Source organism: Lissotriton vulgaris, chromosome 1_2 (genome assembly GCF_964263255.1).
Source record: "Lissotriton vulgaris chromosome 1_2, aLisVul1.2, whole genome shotgun sequence".
NCBI lineage: Eukaryota > Metazoa > Chordata > Amphibia > Caudata > Salamandridae > Lissotriton > Lissotriton vulgaris.
In genome coordinates this window covers 87,408,606-87,428,880 of record NC_141686.1, presented here as the reverse complement: position 1 = coordinate 87,428,880, position 20,275 = coordinate 87,408,606, and the positions used below count along the sequence as shown (strand labels likewise).

Sequence of the window (20,275 nt, the reverse complement as noted above, 5' to 3'; positions counted from 1 at the left end):
GGAATTAATTCCCCTTCAATCCTGGGGGTCCTATATTCTATGTGAGTCTTGTATAGCAGATCTACCAGTCTTGCCCTGGACAACTCACCTCTAACCGGGAGTGAGATTAGTGAGTACTCAATCTAGTTTCTACCTCCCTATCCTCCATATCTTCCATGCTTACCCTCTTCTGATCTTACATAAAGGATGAATACGAAGACCATTAAGTGGGCGTACCTGCACTTCCTAGCTTACTTTCTAATCCTAACACTAGTGGAGGACAAGCAAGATCAGGATCATGAGCACCAGGAGTAGTCAGAGGAGGGCCAGGGCTACCATTAACACCAGAAAAACATAGTCAGCAAAGGAAAATACAAAACTTAGCAAGGCTCCAACTCCCTATGCCGGTGATAACAAACCCCCACTAGCTAAATGTAATACTGATCAATGAGCAAAAACTGACATAATATTTTGACCTATAGACTGACTCAAAGCAAGACCCACTATTCATCACCGAAACACAGAAGAGGATATGACCACAATACTTCATGAGACAATCCCACCAAGAAATTGATGCTTTATTCTAAATTGACAGTAAAAGAAGGTGGAAGGGCTAGCAACTAGTTTAAAAAAAGTAACACACAAAAATGGATAATGGTTTATAAAAAGGCTGCAAATCTCTTTTTAGTAAAAATAACTCCAGTCCTACATTTGCCTGCAACTGCGTCATGCAATACAGAAAGTTCTATAATGGACCTTTTACGGATGCCTTCTTAGATGCAATAGTAGACCTGTTTGTCACTGACTCTATTCTTTGCATTCTTGATGATCTAAACATTTAGGGCTCCATTACGATGTCGGGCGGATCGCCACCTCCATGGTGGCGATGGCGATCCGCCCGACAGAAATGCCCGCCCGCCACCCTTTCCCTCCCCCGCCACATTACAATGGCGGGGGGGACCGCAACGGAGGGAAACACCGCCCGCCACTTTTCCGCCCCGGTCGCATTGCGGCCGGGGCGGAAAATGAGGAAAATGATTAAAATGGTGGCGGTGTCTTTGAGACACCGCCAGCCATATTACAATGACAAGAGTGCAATTCCTTTCCGCGGCGGCAATGCCGCCACGGAAAGGCAGGAGGTGTTCACTCTGGGGGCCCCCTGTGGGCCCCCGGAGTGAAGGCCAAAGGGGGGGTGGCACACGGGGGGGTACCTGTGGTACCCCCCTGCATTTGCATGATCAAAGCGGCAGGCACCGCGCGGTGCCTGCCGCTTTGATTATGTAAATGATGCAAAGCATTTTTAGTATTGTGGCGGGCGGAGCAGAGAGCTCCTCCTGCCACAATACTATGAATACACGATGTGCCCGCCACTGTGGCGGGCACATCCTAATTGTGCATGCGGGACCCCCGCCCTTAGGGCGGGTGGTCCCGATTTCCGATAGGCGGGCGGGCTTTAATGGGGCCCTTAGTTTGAAATGCATCAACCAAATGCCACCTTGTCGGCTTGTCCACTCAAAACCTAATCTAGATTTCCACATAGTAGGCTATAGATTAGACCCCATATTATGCAAGCCAGGTATTAAACCATACCATTGAACTCTTGACTCAACTGAACCAATCATCACCTCACCTCTGCTTCATTTAAGATCACTTCAAGTCTCTCATCTACCTCAACGCATTTGGCCGCCATCTATAGACTCTGGAATAAGTTGAATGTGAACAACTATGAAATTCCTGCAACTGCAAACACACAACTGGAAAGCATTAACCTCTGTAAAGAAGCCATATGACTTAGTGACCACATCCTTTAAACAAAACAATTCCTCTAAAATCATCAAAAGACGCTAAAAAGAAAAAGAAAGTCCCTTGGATGAATAAAGAGCTAAAAACGATAAAAGGACAAATGTCAAACTTCAGTGCACCTGACAGAAATCAAAGAACCCGATCCGTCTGCCCAGGCATAACAGATTGTATAAATTATCAATAAAAAAAACAAAGAAAAAACACTACTCAAGATGGGTCTACAAAGCCAAACCCCGCATGTAATAAACAGTTTGATCTTGTATGCTATAAATTTGTGGATAACACACAAATAATAATCAAACTGGAAAACTCCAAAGACATACTAAAATAAAACTCAAAAACGGTCTCAAAGCCGTAGGCCAATGGATGGTATAGAACTATCTTAAACTAAATGCATCCAAAACTGAAATATTCACTTTAGAGATTGAAAAAGTTATGATCCATCAACACTCTGGCTGGTTGAACCAGGAGTACTGCCTGAAATATCCAAAGAAGCATGAATCGTTGGAGTTACCATGGACTCTACTTTCGATGAAAGTAAAAGTGAACAAACCAAGTCTGCCTTCTACACTTTGAAGACACTCTGTCGCATTTTCTTTATCTTAGATTTCCCAAAAGGCTGAAGCAACAACATCACTCATCCTCTCGAAAGTTGATTACAGAAGTGGTAGGTATCACAGGATTCCTCTCTAATTGATGAAATGATTCCAGAGGATTCGAAGCTTGGCTGCAAGGTTACTCTTCCATCTAAAGGCAGGCACACGTATCTTCCCTGCCTTAAAGGCTCTTCAGTAGTTAGCTGTCTCAAAATATCTTCACTCAAACTATTATGTATCATTCATGATGCAATACACAAAAAGGGCCTGAATTCCTTCAGAAGAAAATCAACAAAAAATGCTCCCAAAAAAAGGATGTTATGTTCCAGAAAAGCACTGATTAATCATTCCACCATATAGGAAGAAAACAATCAGTGGAAGTAATTTCTTCTCACAGGCTGTCAAACTTTGGAATTCTCTCCCAGCAAAAAATAACAGCTACTGCCAACAATCTGGATATTAGAAACATGGTTAGGGGCTGGCTTCACTGAGGCACCATCTTCTGCAAGAACATAGCCTGCTCTGGCCACAATTAGTAGTTCTTGCCAACGATTAAAGATCTTATGAAATAATCAGTTACCCACCAACAGCACTTCCTCTCACCCAGTCTCAGTATAATTACATGAAAAATAAAAGTACTATCAAACACTCAAATGCTTTCATCTTTTTCTGCTATCACCTATGCAATCAAAAAGGACTTTGATTTATGACTATGGAATATCGATGGTTGTCTGCATGCCCTGCTCTCCTTATTCAGCTTCAGTTACAAATGTCATCCCCCATATTAAGTTTTACACAAAGCTGCACATATCCCCCCACACCCGCCCCTGGCATACTTTTCTGTATGTTCTTGTGTGGAATACCTTGACTCGACTCATATTCCATAACCCCTTCCTTCTCACAAACTGGTGATCATGTGTCTGCAATATATCGTTCTTCTAAGCTTCCTCTACTCTATCTATTCACCCCCAATCGTTCGCACAACTAACATAAAATTAACATAAAACATTACAATACAATCAAGACGAGGTCCAGAAACACCAGGAGAATCACAACTACCAGATGGACCAAATCCAGCCCCATCAGCAAGAGCAGGAAGAGTAAGGATGAAGAAGAGGCCCAGGATGGGGACCACGACTACCCGGAGGCCTAATACCAGAGCCCCCAGTCCAGAACCAACCAGAGCAACAGGACCACGAAAAGAAGAATCAGAACAAGGCGTGAAGGACCCGGAGGATAGACCTGTAGGAGGACAAGGAGGGGGGCCATCAACACCTGAAGCAAGACCAGAAAGAGTTAGATGAAAAGGGAAGAAACTCCTGACCACCAGCATTTCCAGATCTAGGGACACTTGGAGAACCAGTACCGCTCGCATGACCAGGACCACCAGCAGAAGAAGGGACACCATAAAAAGGAGGGCCACTGGGAAGATGAGAAGCAGGAGCAAGACCAGAAGAAAGGAAACTGTAAGGTGAAGACCAGGAGGATCAGCAGAAGAAGGGACACCATAAAAAGGAGGGCCACTGGGAAGATGAAAAGCAGGACCGAGACCAGAAGAAAGGAAACTGGAGGGTTAAGACCAGGACCCCCAGGAGAAGAAGGGACACCATAAAAAGCAGGGCCACTGGGAAGATGAGAAGCAGGACCGAGACCAGAAGAAAGGAAACTGGAGGGTTAAGACTAGGAGGATCAGCAGAAGAAGGGACACCATAAAAAGGAGGGCCACTGGGAAGATGAGAAGTTGGACCGAGACCAGAAGAAAGGCAACTGGAGGGTTAAGACCAGGAGGATCAGCAGAAGAAGGGACACCATAAAAAGGAGGGCCACTGGGAAGATGAGAAGTAGGACCGAGACCAGAAGAAAGGAAACTGGAGGGTGAACACCAGGAGGATCAGCAGAAGAAGGGACACCATAAAAAGCAGGGCCACTGGGAAGATGAGAAGCAGGAGCAAGACCAGAAGAAAGGAAACTGGAGGGTGAAGACCAGGAGGATCAGCAGAAGAAGGGACACCATAAAAAGCAGGGCCACTGGGAAGATGAGAAGCAGGAGCAAGACCAGAAGAAAGGGAAGATGAGAAGCAGCAGCAAGACCAGAAGAAAGGAGACTGGAGGGTTAAGACCAGGAGGATCAGCAGAAGAAGGGACACCATAAAAAGGAGAGCCGCTGGGAAGATGAGAAGCAGGACCAAGACCAGAAGAAAGGAAACTTGAGGGTGAAGACCAGGAGGATCAGCAGAAGGGGCACACTGAGCAATGATTCGAAGTCACGTGTATTACGGTGCGCCCTTGGTTACGAAGGATACGCCACTTATTAACGCTTCTTAGTTACAGTTGGCAGGCCACACCCTGTTTCAGAGACCTCCCCCTTTTCTCAGGCCTAAACCTGGCTACCAACACAGTTGAAGGCCTTTGTAACCCCCTTCAATCCAGTGTCCATGGAGACCGGTACTTCCTGCACTTCAACAAGCACTTCTAGCAAGCATCTCAGTTAGGATGGCTCATGGTCCATCGTTTTCATCGTTCCTTCCTCTGTCCATTGCACGCGGGTCCTGCTGCCAGCTATCGCCCTAGATCGGCTCACCCAGAACGTTCTCCAGCACTGCAGATGCATTCAAAATCCTACATAAAAGAACTGGAAAAAATAAAAAGATACTAAGATGAAAATAGTTGCTGCCCCCACTCTTCTGTTAGAAATGAGCTATTTTGCCGTACAAACGCGTTGAAAATGCTTTCCAAATACTGGCTTGTGTGATCATTAAAATGTTTGCTTCATTTATGAATAAAAGATTAGCCTCCAACGATGTTCAGAAATGAAAAAAGCTTCTACACAGTGTGCCTGACCCAATAAAATAACTACAGTCTCCTCTCCAGGAATAGAATATGTGTCTCGGGGCCCTCCCCTCCAACCCCGATGACTCCCCCCGTCTCGAGAGCTTCCTCTGGGGACCCGTGGGCCCGGCCACGCCTCGCGTGGGATCTGACAGGCGAGGGGCAGGAGGTGTAGGAGTCCCCCCGTGAATTTGTGTATCCTTTCCTCTGAAAATTATATGAAATCAGCTTGACTGGGAGCTGAATTGGAGCAGCTTCGGGGTTGCCATGGCGACCGTTTCCTTGCGCCTTGGCTCTGACTCACCACAGACGGCGCCTCGCTGGCTCCCGGGGGCGCGCGGACCCCGCATGCGCGACCCCCGGCTGTCTTTCCTGGGGGCTCGCCTCACCCCCCCCACATCACTCCACTTAAACAAAGTCCAAAAGTCCCTAGCCATTCTCATCGAGCCATCCTTCCCCTGGGAAGCTCGTGGGTGCCCCAGCCAGCAGGATTCCGCCCGATATCACATCACGGTCCTTGACATCCAACTGACAGCCGCAATGCATGCTTCCGGGGAGATGTAGTTCCATTAAACATTACTTGAACCATTCAGACTAGAGCCGTAGATTACAATTGTGTGTAAAAGTCAAAACTCGACTTGATTGACACCCGGAACGCACACAATTATCTGGTAACCTATGCTGGAGTTATCACATTCACAATAGGGTGGATACGTATTGCCTAAATCCATTAATGTCACTTTTCACATACGCTTAGGCACTTAGTGGTCGTGTTTTAAAGCATAAACGGCGTTTCCCCTCCCTACGGAAGCCCCGCTGGCCCCGTTATACGCCGCTGCTTTTAAACAGCCCTCCTTTGACCCTGTGCAAGGTTTGCGCGATAAAGTCTGATGCGTGCGCCTGGGGTCACTCTATGCTCGTAGAACGCGGTGCTATGAACGTTTCATCACAAGTTACGAACTTATGAATGACGTTATGTTATACTGAGTTGCGTTCTGATGTCATTGAACCGTCTGTCCTGACGTCATATTCTGTTGTGATATAATGCTATGTTATGGTATATGGTTATAGGTTATGTTGTTATGTCACTATATTAAAACATGTCATCGCGTGGTGGAATGTTGTGTTATGGTATTTATATGTTATGTCACTATATTTAACCTTATGTCATGGTGTGATGTGTTTTGATGGAGTGTTATATTATGGTTGGATTACATGTAAAGTGTGTTATGGCACTGTATTGAACCGTATGTTATGTTGTGATGATGTTACGTAGTGATGGAATGTTATGCTATGATTCTATGTTATATTGTCATGGCACTATATTGAACCTCGTGCCATGGTGTCATGTCATGGAATGTTATGGTGAAAGTATCTGTTATATTATTATGGCATTATATTGAACCTTATTTCATGTTGTGATGTTACGTTGGGTTTGGAATGTTATGATGTGATTGTATGTTATGTTGTTATGGCACTATATTGAACCTTATGCCATGGTGTCATGTTCTGTTGTGTTGGAATGTTATGATAAAATTGTATGTTAAGGTGATATAGCTGTATATTGAACCTGTCCAGGTGTGACGTTGTTTTGTGATGGAATGTTATGATATGATTATATTTTACGTTGTTATGGCACTGTATTGAACCTTATGCATGGTGCAATGTGTTGTGTTGGAATGTTATGATATGATTATATTTTATGTTGTTATGGCACGATATTGAACCTTACGCCATGGTGTGAGGCATGCTGTGATGGAATGGTATGTTATGCTATGATATGGTTATACATTATGTTGTTATGGCACTATGCTGTGTTATGTTGTTTTATGGCATGCAATGTTACGGCCTGTTACGTTATTCATTTTTTATGGCGTTGCACGTTAAGAATAAACTTGTCTCTGAGCTGCGAGGCGGCGCCGCGCGCATGAAGATGTCTTCTGTTGCCGAGAATAATTAAGAAGGCACGAGGCCTCTAGGGCCTGTCAGCGTCTCAACGTTTAGGGAACAAAGGATAATTAAATTGTGTGTTTAGTGCGGGCGGGAGGTATCGGCGTGAAGCAGGCAGAGCCTTCAGTGTATTCACGCGTCAGCTGCCGTGCAGGCAGCGTCCCCCGCACCGGGAATGCACAGGCAGCGCGCGCCGGGTCCTGGGAGGGTACAGGCCAATACTACCGCCTGTTTGGGATGAAGAATGTCCGGGAGGGGGGGGAGGCGGCTCGAGACACCTTCTCGAAGGTTTGAGGCGCAACTGTCCTACCAAATCTCAGGTTCATAAATTAAGAAAGAATGCCTGATCCCTTGGTTTTTTTTAATCGTTTTTTTAATTTCTACGTCTCCCCAGCCTCTGGTATCCTGGTTTCACTGCTTAATTTGAACGGTGATTGCAGGTGGGGCCCACTGGAGGTAGCCATGTTTAGGTTTCGCCTGAACAGTGCATGCAACGCATGCGCTGTCCTTGGGAAACCTCTTGTAATAAAAAAACTTTTAAAAAGCTTAAAAGGGCCTTAAAGCCCGCCCCTTACCTACCACTGGTTGGCCTGTCACGCCTCTCTTGTTTCCTTGCTACTTATTGGTCAACAGCTTCCTGAGCTTCCTGCTATCTCCTGGGCTTCAAGCAGTAGAGCATGAACCAACTACAGTTTCCTGTCTGCCGTCAGTGTCCTTCCACTGGCCACAGGCACCTACAGGTACTTTTTTTGTTTTGGACAAGGACTCTCATAGAGAGCTTGTCTCTGCAATCTGTGTCCCTCCCTCCTCCTGCTCCCTCGTGTAGTTTCCCACTGAGGTGAAGTAATGAAATACACGCACCGTCTTATAATGGAAACTTTAGAAGGCACCCGTTTCATTCATAAAATAATGGCGCCAGCAGCTCTTTAACCTGCTGCTGTGAGGTTCTATTGTTTGTATTGTGTGCATTGCACACATTAAGGAAGTGTTTCCATCATATTTTCTTGACAACCCTCATGCACAGCAAATGCGCAATGACAGCGCAATGTCACAGAACGTTGATGCACGACAATGTGCTTGGAATACATGTTGATTTTATGTGAAAAGTATTTAAGGACAGTGCCTTGTCTTCCACCTTCATTGATTACCCCACACAAACTCTCGCTTTGATATCCATTTTCATGTTGGGCGTACTTATTGTATTAAAACAATTGTGGAAAGCCAATGCTCTTAGTTTTTCTTTACTTTAACCTCATGCGCGCTAGCGGAATTCCGTTCCTGCGCTGAGATTTTTTAAATCGCATGTTACGTGATGAGCTGGGCTCGTCATCAGCGTGCAAGGAGGCTACGCCATGACGAGCCCAGCTCGTCATCAGCTTGGAAGGGGTTAAGCCATTTTGAACTGCAGCCAGCGCTGCTGTGCAACACGTCTAAAAAATATTGACAGCGTCAATAGGTTTTGCGTAGGTGAAAAACATAATGGCTTTGCCAATGCTTGTTGAGAACAGGCCCTCATCTTATCTCAGCAGACTTTTATCTAGACCAAGAGAAACAAAAACACAAATGGAAAAGAGAAAGAGAAAGATGGAAAACATTGACAAGGGGAGACAGCAGGGATGCAAGAGAACCTGCGAGAGTGAGATCAAGACGCCAGGAGTGTCTGGTGGTAGATTTAAGAGGCATCAGGTGGAATCAAGACTACACACCCTTGGTATTTGGCACCTCAAACTGTTACAGTGCCAGCCGCTGCCTTCTGAGCAAAATTTCAGCTGCAATACTCATTCATTTGCAAACTAGGCACTGTCTGGCTCCTGGTCGGTGGTGGAGAGCTTGTCAGCCAGATAGTTGGGTGTGTCCGATGGGATGACTTTGTAAGTGATGCACTCGTTTCTGAAGACAGCACAGCGGACAAGTGGAGCCAGTGGAGTTCATAGTGGGAATGATGTGGCCATCCTTCATTGGGCCCTTTATGAGGTGTGCTGTAGAGCGTAGGATACACTTAAGCACAGCATAACCAGCATCCAGATGCAAGATAATGAGGGCTCGAGCAGCAACTCAGTTGCTTTCTGGCAGGAGTGGCTTCACTTTCTCCAGTAGAGAGAGCTGGTAGCAATCCATCCTGTTTTTCTTGGGTGCAGGTTCCTTGATGTTGAGGTCAGTGCCCAGAGTGAATCCAGCTAACTTGGCCTTGGGTGAAAATTGGTGTTGGAATCCTCCCAGATTTATGTAATTGAGCTAGGTTTGACGTTGTTTTTTGTTGAAGAGTAGGAATTCCGTCTTGGTGGTTGCTGAAAGTACAAGCAGCTTAGTTGCAAAAGTTATAACCAGTCGCGTACAAGCGAGAAAATGTAGTGCTTGAGGCGAGAAGCTTGAGATTTCTAAGGGAATGGGGACTGTAGATGCAGTTCAAGGAATTCCATTGAAATCTGCCTGGTTGCTAGTCTGACACATTGCAAGGTTGTCAACAGCTTTTCGGCCACAGATTTCAAGGAATCTTACCTAAGTCACAAAACATGTGTTGTAGTTCTGTAACCTAAAAATAATTTAACATGGTGAAGAAATCTTAAATAAAAAGAAAATGTAAATATGAAAACATATTTTGGTGCATCTTAGTACTTAAGTAATCCCTGTCAGAGACAAAATCATTATTTAGGATGAATAATGTGACTACTTAAAATTGATGCTAAAGATGATAATTGAACCTTGTTCCTTGCACCAAATTTTCAAAGTCAGACTATTATGCCCGTTTTATTGCATTCCTTCTAGATCTATGATCTCGTTAATTGATCCAATCAATGTTATTTGTATTCACTTTGGCTTTTGATACCTAAGCAGATGGCAGAGGACAGCAAAGAAAAGGCCTTTTGGTAACTTTTGCGTAGATATTCTGGAAAGCTCAGCCCACACTACTTTTCATCACTATATCACTACATCGCGCAAGCATCACAATCATATAACGTATGACTGCATCTCTGTGGATGGTGATCATAGTAGTTTAATTAAATTGGAAGTAAATTCTGGTCAGAAGCTGATCTATAACCCTCTTGTAACGTATTGCTTCCATTTGTAGTCTTTATCATGAGTAACCGATTCAATATCCAGTCATTCGTTGCTGTTGGGCAGTGGAAAACACTTTTTCAAAACTGTGATGTCACCAGTTAAACTCCTCCCTTCCCACTATCCTCTGCAACATTTTTTTCCTGGTGATTGTGGGTGGGGTTCAGGTTCAATCTCTTGCCACAGCAGGCTCCATCCATAGGACCGCTTGCAGCAGGAAATCATTGGTGCTGGCGACTGGCCATGTCAAAGAGTGCCGTGGTCCAAGTCGGGCAAAGTTAAGAAACCTCGCTGTTGCAATGATGAAGTTTCCCAACTGTGACTTAAACAATATATCGCTACGCCCACCCAAACAAAATGTGTAAATTGCTCTATTTCCGAAATCCTGATCTTATGGAATGTCCACCTGCAGACAATCTAAAGGAGTATGAGTAAGGAAAGTTGGAGTACGCATGCAAATCTGCATTTTCGAAAGAATTTTCAACTGTACACGTGATTTTTTTGTTAACCCCAAAAATGTGTACATTTATGAAATTTGTAGGCATACAATTCTGACTCCTAGCCATCTCTACAGAGCTGACTGCAACAGTTGATTCTCATCGGCCAAAGCATCCTTTCGCTCCGCACATGCCTTTACACTCACCCTCCCTTGATCCAGTTTTGTGAATAGGAGAGACAGCTATTTTCCTCTCATGCACCTCACTCAGGAGTGCCCCCTAGAAAACTGTTCCTCGGACATCGTGGAATGTTAAAAACTCTCCTTTAATAGGCGTGTTTCAACATTTTATCATTGTACATTTACCTTCTGATCTTGAGTCCATTTGTGTATAAACTGCATAAACTTATGTTTTAGAGAAGTTTCATTTGGCGATTTTCATATCTGGTATCATTTAGATGGAGCTGCTAATATATAAAGTTGGGCACCAATGATGCTGGGCCCTCAGTTGTGCTAATGCTCTTGCTCCGTTGTTTGGAAAGTCAATTATCAAAAGCCTGTATCTACACTGCCACAAAACGCAGTGAAAGAACTGAAGGACTGATTTAGATGGTGGAAAACATTGCATGTGGGGTTCTTGCATGCACCCTCGGGTTGTTCCTGCACTGCGCCTTTGGCCATTCTTTGCTGACAGGAAACTACTGCCCAGTGGTGATCACGTCTTTCAGGAGGGCAGAGGGCTAGTAAGTAACAGCTTCATTCAAAGAGACGCTTCACCCTTGCGTTGACGATACAGCAGCCACTTGTCACAGAGCTACCCCGGGGAAGGCACTCCGTAGGTTGTACAGCTGTCAGAGTTCAGCTGCAGCATATCCTCTGGGTCTTCAGCAAGATGAGCGATATGTTTTCTGGCAGGAAAAGAAAACTGCAAGTTTGACAATATCCCTACATTATTGGGGGCTCTGCCCCCCAGCGAATGAAATGCCACTCAGCTCACCATTCTCCCCATGAATTCATCCTGTCAGTGTACCAGAACTATATGTCCCCTGAAGAGCTCACATACCAGTATAGCACCTCCGTACTATGCCGTCTGCTCTATTTACGCAAAGCCGAAGAAACCTGGAACCCTTCCAAAAGCTTCAAGTCTGGTGACGTGCCATCTGCTCATTGCTGCTCTGTGCACAACACACTGGCTCTTCTCCCACCATAGCTTTCTTTTAGCCCTTCCACAAACTAAGACATTCTAGCCCTCCTTCTGCTTCTCTATGATCCTGTGTCTATAGCTCTACCTCTGTCAATAACGTGTTGTCCAATTGGTTCTTCTTTCATTTGAAAGGAGCTAGTACCTCCATATTCACATAATAACTTGTTCTGTATGAGCCTTTCATGAGCAAAGAGTGCCTCGGCGGGGCCAGCTTCCTTTCAGCTCCATGGCTGCAGTGGCAAGGCTCCCACACACATCTGGCAACATCTGTTCCCTTCTTTGCATTGGAAATACAAATCGACAGCTCCTGATTGCGCCTTGATTCTGCTGTGAAACGCCTCCTTGAGGCTGCACGAGCCGCCGCTTATGACAGTGATCAAGGGTTGTCTTTGTAAACCTACTGTGCATTGCAAAATACAGGATTATCATCAGAAGAGTCGCCGCACTCGTGTTTGCTTGTGGCTAACGTTTATGAATTGTCTGTAGTCACTGTGACATGCAAAATGATCAAACCCCTGCAGGGACGCCATCTTTGTCACCTGCTACCACCTGCGTCTAATTGGTTTTCATCTTTTTATTTTTTTAATTTCCAACCCTGTGCCCTCTCCTTGAAAATAGCAATTTGCTCTTCTTGGCCACTCACGTAGGGCGCTTCTGATTTCTGTTTTCTGTTGTCACTACACCACTAAGCTCCATCATGTCACCTTTGGATGTCAGCTCACCCTGCGCTCCAGTGGTCCTGCTGCCTCCACCTGCTAGAAGCCTGGATGGGTTCCAAGAATCTGAAAACCAGCCTTATAATGTCTGCATCCCCTCCTTTTCCCCTCTTCTTTCCAGCTCTCTCCCGCAGCATGGATCTCAAATATTCTTGCACGTCAGTGCTTGAAGCCCGCCATTAACAATTTTCCAAAATGCAGCAACAAGTGAGAGGTGACGAGGCAAACACCACCGGGGCCCAATAAAGCAATTTACTTCTGTGCACCCATAGCAACTTTTGTGATTGTTTACTGCCTCACCTTTCCTTATGCATATCAATTATTCACTATATGCTGTGCGTGGCCTTTCCTTCACCTTTTAATCATGCGGACTGCTTATTCAGCTGTATCTGTTTACAGGAGCTTCAGTTTCCTCCCTTGTTCCATGACAAATCCGTCCATCTGTCTGTCTTTCTGGCTTCTTGTTCAGATTTCAATGTAGCTGTCTTTTCATAGTTCTCACACTCGTTTTCTGTCTTCACCTCTTCACCGCTTGTCACGCATATCAGGCCCCACTTTTCAGTCTCCCATCACCACCAAACTCTGATAACCTCCATGCTGTCTGCACCACCCTGCCCATCTGCTGTGGTCGTGCCCCTTTCCATGCCTCTGCTCGCCTCCATAATGCCCTATGCCTGAAGTTTAGTCCCCCCAGATGTTCATGAGTTTCAAGGTGTACTCCAAAAAAGAGTTCTCCACTGATGAGGGAGCATTTTACCTTTGCCAGGTAGATTAGAGTGAGCGGGTGGTGCCGTGTAGGTAGCTGTGCGGCTTTCGAGTAGCCCGTTTGCAGCCAGTGGAGTTTTGCTGTTTTTTTAAATCTTTTTCTCGGGCAACACACCATATGAGTAGGCCTGAGTGAAACTATAATTACTCTGAAGTGAGCATTTCTCGTGAGATGTGAATTTGCCAAAATTACGCGATTATGCCACTGTGAGTAAGTAAGAGCAATTTGGTGCAAAAATCCATCAGCAGGAGCACGGGAACAATGAACTAAGAGAGAGCGTACGGCTGATGGCTACTGATGGTCATGTCCCATTGCATTTAGTGCTATTATATTAGTGCAAAATGTATCCTTTGGCCCATTTTGGATGCAAGGGTGCATTTTGCTCTAAGAAAATAGTGCCAAAGGGAAGATTACACTGCTCACGTAATTACGCATATAATTCCGAGTAATTTTTCAGTGTTAGAAATGGGATTTCTGGCTAGCTGAGACTTGCGCCAAAGCGAGGCAGAAACCACCACTCTAGTCAGGATAAGGGAATTAAACTTCTAAAATAACCCCTGCTCACCCCCTTGGTAGCTTGGCACGAGCAGCCAGGCTTATCTTAGAGACAGTGTGTAAAGCATTTGTACATAACCAACAGTAGAACAGGGTACGCACTACAAAGGGACCAGTTTAGAAAAATATCCAATTTTTATACACTTAAGATAAGACCAAATACGATAAAAATCCACAATACTATACTTAAATGTTCACAGTTCCAAAAATACGCTGATTAAAAAGAATTCCTTGTGTAGGTTGCTCCGACTGGGCTACCACGGCGTCGTGAACAACAAATCCAACAGTTCTGGCTGGTTCCGAGCCAGCTACGGTGTCGGGAAGACCCACAAACTGTACCTGTGAGAAATGCAGGGCGCTGAGACCCTTGAAGTCACTCGTGTTGCAGGCCTAGCTCCTCTCTGTCGGAATCAGAAGCGCTGGCGCCTGCAGGCGTCGGGTGCTGCGGTGTGAAGTGCAGCAGTGCGGCGTGCGGTGCCCCCAGGTCGCGGTACGAGCAGCAGCTCTGTGGCGGCGTCAGATGGTGGCGTCGGTGAGACCAGGGTCATGGTGCGAGATAAAGGCGGTGCTCGCCACGGTGCTAGCAGGCCACGGTGCAAGCAGCAGCGGCGTTGCTGAAATGCTGTCATCAGCTGACGAACTGAAGTCTTTGGCGCTGGCATCGGTAAGCCAAGGCTGCGGTGCGGCGTGAGGGCGGTGCATTGTGTGACTTACGAGCGGTGCCCTCGAGCCAAGATGCAAGCAGCGGCGTCGATTTTGGCGGGAAGTGGCAGGGTCAGGCAGGCCAAGGCATCCTCGTGCAGCAAGGCGGTGCAGAGTGCGGTGCCCACAGGTCGCGGTGTGAGCAGCTGTTCGGTGGTGGCGCCAACAGGCGTCGTCGGTGAGACCAAGGTCATGGTGCAGCATTGCAGTGGTGCTCTCTGTGGTGCCAAAGCTTCAGCGTGAAGCGAGGCGGTGCGGAATGCAGTGCCGACAGGTCGCGGTGTGAGCAGCGGCTCGTTGGCGGCATCGTGAGACCAAGGTCGCAGTGCGGCATTGCGGCTGTGCTCTCTGCGGTGCCAAAGCTTTGGTGACTGTAAGACCAAGGTTATGGTGCGCGTTGCCCTCTGCAGTGCCTTCAGGATACGGAGTCGGCAGTGGCGTAGTAGATGCCATAGAGTTGCTTTTACTCTGTTTGCAGCACAAAACACACAGTCCTCAGTGCTGCAGGCAGAAGAACTTGAAGTCTTTGTTGTTCCTGAGACTTCGTTAACAGGGTACAAGCTCTACCTCAAGCCCTTGGAGAGACTCACACATTGGATTGCAGAAAGTCAAGTCCAGGCCTTTCACTCCCCAAGACAGAAGCAGCCACTGCAGGTCAGCCCGGCAAAGCACCCAGCAAAACAGTTGTTCCTTTTTGCAGCTTCTCCCTCTTAGCAGTCTTCTTGTTCCAGATGAGTTCTGAAGTTCAGGGGTCTGCGACCCAGTATTTATGTCCAAAAATCCTTTGATCTTTCAGGGAGAGGGTGTCTGTGCTCGGCCAGAACCAGTTGGGCCTTCTCTGGTGTGAATTCCTGGCAGGAGGTGGAAACGGCATTTGTCAGAGGCAGACCAGGCCCTTTGAGGTGCAAGGAAATCTCCCCTCCCCTTCCCCCATCGTAGCCCAGGTCTATTCAGCCCTTTCCTGACCTACCTAGTCCATATGGAGCCCCTCCCCCAGCCTTCTGCCATCCAAAACCCAGACAGGCAATCTACATTCCAGCAGAGGCACCAGGGATGACTGAGCAAAAAAATACCCACTTTCATAAAGTGGTATTTTCAAACGCAGACTGTAAAAATCACCTTCACTAAAAGATGCATCTTTAGCTTCTGAGTTCAGGCATACTAAATTGTATTTTCTTACCGAATTCCCCGGGCCAGTTATGTTTATAAGATTTTATAAACAAACCTCCCATTCTATCCTATGGGGAACTGGTAGCCTTGCAATAGTGAAAAACGAAATTGGCTGTAATTCACTATTATGACATGCCACACACACCAGGGCATGTCCTACCTTTCACATACATTGCACCCGGCCCACAGGGGTACCTTTGGCCTACCTGAGGGATGTCTGACATGTAAGAAAAGGGAAGGTTAGGGACCGGCCAGTGTATGCACTGGCCTAGTCGACATGGCAGTTACAAACTGCGTGCAGACTCTACAATGGCAGGTCTGAGTTACCGTTTACAGGGCTACTCACTGGGGTGGTACAACCAGTGCTTCAGGCCCCCGGGTAGCATTTGATTCACCGGCCCGGGCACACACAGTGCACTTTACTAGCAGCTAACAGTTAAATCAAATATCCAATCATGGAAACACCAACCCATAACATAATTTACACAGAGAGCATATGCACATAAGCACTGATTAGCAGTGGTAAAGTGCCCAGAGTCCTAAAACCAACACACACAGGTCAGGGGAAAATAAGAGGAAAAAGCAAAAATTTTGGGGCTAACCCTGCAAAAAGGCCATTCCCAACCTGCGGTAACAATGAGTAATTACACTTCGGAGAATTACACCAGTTGCATCCACTCCGAAACATGAGGCTAAGATTGAAATTGTTGTACTCTAATTTTGAACTTTGCCACATGACCATATCTTCCTTACAAAGAATCGCTAATGTTAGTTCACAAACTATGACATTTAATATACCAGTTGGACGCCCTTTAGTATTCTATAGAAAGATAGCTACAAAGGCTTCCGCTTGATGTTCAAGTTCTGTGAAACATCATGCAACTCAAACACAGCACTGTACTAATATTTTTATTATGTGGTATAGCAACCTTTTTATAGCGCTTTCTGCTGCAGCGTTGTTGCTTCATGGTGTACAATGCGCTCCATCAGCATATGTGCACCTTTCAGGAGTACCCTATGGTCGAAGTAAGTGTTTTCTTACTTCGACCATGGGCTTTTTTTACATTTACTTTCTAATAATTAGCCAAGTTATTTTTATGTCTTTCTGGATATTATCTTTTACCTACAGCTGATTTTGTCTAGTATTCCCATCACAAAAGGTAAAAGTGAAATTCTAGGATAAAAAACTGAAAAATCACTAAATTGCTGTGTAAATCATTCAAAGTAAAAAAGTGTTTCCTATTTTTTTAAGTAGATTCAGTTGTGCCATTGGTGGGCTAACAACACCCTAAATGGTCACTCCCCTTTTAACAGCAGGTAGAGCTACTGTCTGAAATACTACACAGAGCGGTCTTCAAAGCTCTTTTTGCTCTGCGGTGTTTAAGGCAGGTCCAAGCAGAATTTATTAAAGCCTAAGACCAACACTGTTTTAATCCTGGCTCAAAAACCTGAAATATCCATAAGGGCTCAGACCCCACTGGCGGACACAATATCCCTGATCTCGTGGATCAACAGCTAGAGCAGGGGTCTCCAAACCGGTCCTGGAGGGCCGGATCCATGCCAGATTTTTTGTATATCCCCATTGAGATACATGTAGTTATTTTAAAAATCTGGCATGGATCCGGCCCTCCAGGACCGGTTTGGGGACCCCTGAGCTAGAGTCTTACGGTATTTCACATCATTGGATATTACAGAGTTGATTATACAAATAACTGGAAACAGTAATATCTCTGGAAAAAATATTGTGTCAAGAATAAACAAGAAAAAAACATCATGAAGTTAAGTTTCTATAGACAAGCAAAGTTTTACTATTTATAACTCCACCCATATGTACCATGACAATATATTTATCTTCAAGATAGGTAGATGTGGAGTTAACAATAGTCAACCTATACTTACCTATTTGCCTTCTCTTCTTGATACTTTCATCCTCGATATTGTTGACACGATATTCTGTCCACACAATATTTTGGTTTCTGATATTCTGTCAATGATCCTACGACAGGGCCACGACCGGGCTGCAATGGTGGCGCAAGAGGAGGTTTTCATTGATGAAATATTAGCAGTTGTAGGACGCGAGTGAAGTGCATTGGCAGGTGGAGTTGGAGCACTCCCCAGTATAATATAACATTTGCGTTGATGCAGCGCAGGTTTTGAGTGCGCTGGTGATTTAGACGATGCTCCCAGGTGGAAGATTTGCTGCTAGACATAGCAGGGTTTTGGTACCTTGACAGGTGAGTGAATGCCTAGAAGTGGAGTATTTGCATTGATGTAGATCAGAGTGTAGGTACACTGGTGTGTGAGATGCTGTCCATAGGTTTAGTATCTGCCTTGATACAGAGAAAGGCTTGTGCATAGCTTGGGTACTTTGGCAGGTGAGATGATTACCATTGGTGGAATATTAATAGCAATGCCGGGCATGACTTGGGGTCATCAGGTGAGGTGAAGCCCATTGGTGGAATATTAATAGCAATGCAGGGCATGTCTTGGGGTCATCAGGTGAGGCGAAGCCCATTGGTGGAATATTATGATTTATGCAGAGCACGGGTATGTCGGCATGTGAGGTGCTGCCCATTGGTAGAATATTATCATTGACACAGATGTTGGATGCACCGGTAGGTTAAGTGATGCCCATTGGTAGAATATTATCATTGACACAGAGCGTGGGTGCTCTGGCAGGTTGAGTGATGCCCATTTCTGGAGTTTAAAAAATATTGAAGGTGGTTTCGCCCGACAATGCAAAAGCATAGCTGCTTTCAAAAAAACATTTTTAAAATAGTTAAAATTAAAACAGATAAGCCACTTATGCTGCTCCAGCAAGGCACATTAAATAAAGAACATCTATTACATTGCTGCTTTTTTCCTGCAAATTATTTTAACATAGGGATAAGGTTATTATGTTTTTGCCACTATTTTAAGTTCCCGAAAGTATCATCCGGATGTCCCAGCTTTTCCTCAATTATAAGCCAAGTTGTTTTGTCGCGTGGACTGAGAGATCAGTTAGGGGGAAGAGCGTTTGTTCATCTGGGTTTTCAAGCTGCTCTTTCCATAAGGTATTGGCTATTATATTGGACCTGATCATGTTGCACAAATTACAGTTCAGCATGATATGTTTCGGATCCTCTGTTGCTCCACACAGGCATTTTTCTGAGATCACATGATTTTTTTTGTTTAATATGTCACTTAGCAACAACCCCTCCTTCTGCATCTAAGTAGAGCAAAGTGTCTACTCTCAAGTTATTATTGAGCATCTCATGAGGAGTCAGGCAAGCCAGCATGGTTCCTTGAGTGTAGTTTTACGAGCGCCTCAAATTTCTGATTCATCTTTAGGATTGAGACGTGTTTGTTGGCAATGGAGTTTGTCTTCTTTTTTTGTCAGTAATGCAAAGTTGGGGGATTCAGAGAGCAATAGTAGACCAAGTCTCTTAGCTTCTTTATCCAGTTGTGTTACATGGAGTGATTTGCCATTCATGCTAAAATGTTTGTTCCACGCCCAGTCAACCAGGTTGCTGGCCAGTTCTTTTGGTCTTTTGAACCCATATTTTATAGGGGCCATCTATCAGCTGGTCTCGATTGAAAGATAGCCGATGTCTGATTCTAGGGCAGCTGAGGAGAAACTTGAAAGTAACTTTAGCATTGATTTCCAGAATTTCCTCTCAGAGCAGGCAACTCTGCTTGTATTCTTATCCAGACCCTATAGCTTGGAGCCATATGAAATATAGCTTTCATCTTTTGCTTGGAAACGTTTTTCAGTAAGGTCTGAGAAACAATGACAGTGGTTGCACTCGATGCTCAATATTGCATTGGCAACCGCCATAGATTTTTCTATTGTGGTCTGAACATGGGCATTCCATTTGAGCGTTCTGTCAATTGTTACCCCAGATATTTGAAAGAGTCATCCAGTTATGTATCATTTTTGGAGAATGGATACTCTTTCTGACGTTTTGTCCTGAAGGTCATAGTTTTTATTTTTCCTGTGTTGATTTTTAAGTTGTATCCTTCTATAGCTGTGGGTTGAGCCTGGAGACCAGTGGGGATTTTAGACATCAGGATTGTGTCATCAGCATACAGGAGTGACGGTATCTCATATTTGTTCATTGCCGGAAAGTCATTTGTGGTTTGAGAACTTCTTGATACATGCCGTTGATAAAGAGGGAAAGCATGCTGGGTGTCAAAAGTCATCCTTGCTTTACCACTGTACTGATGTATCGATTTTTGCTGATATTCCCTTTTTGATTTGTCTAATCTGAGAGGTGGTTCCGATATACAGCAATTGAATTAGGGACAAGAGGCGACGGTCAATTCCCAGAGATAGCATCTTAGGACAAGGTTGAATGCAGAGCCAAAATCTAAAAAAGCATTGCATAGAGGCATTTTTTTTTACCTGTGCTAAATTTATACATTTTGTGCAAGAAAGCGAAAATCTGGTTGATTATTGAAAATCATTCTCTGAAACCTCTGTGGATGGGCGAGAAGATGTTTTTGTTTCTGACTCACTCACCTAGTGCCATT

General features: G+C 45.1%; 1 protein-coding gene across 1 annotated transcript in view; it reads left to right on the top strand.

Moving 5' to 3' along the window:
• Positions 1 to 20,275, top strand: part of LOC147733967 (voltage-dependent calcium channel subunit alpha-2/delta-4-like) — a 961,982-nt gene that overhangs the window by 618,719 nt on the left and 322,988 nt on the right. The gene's annotated exons all lie outside the window — the stretch shown is intronic.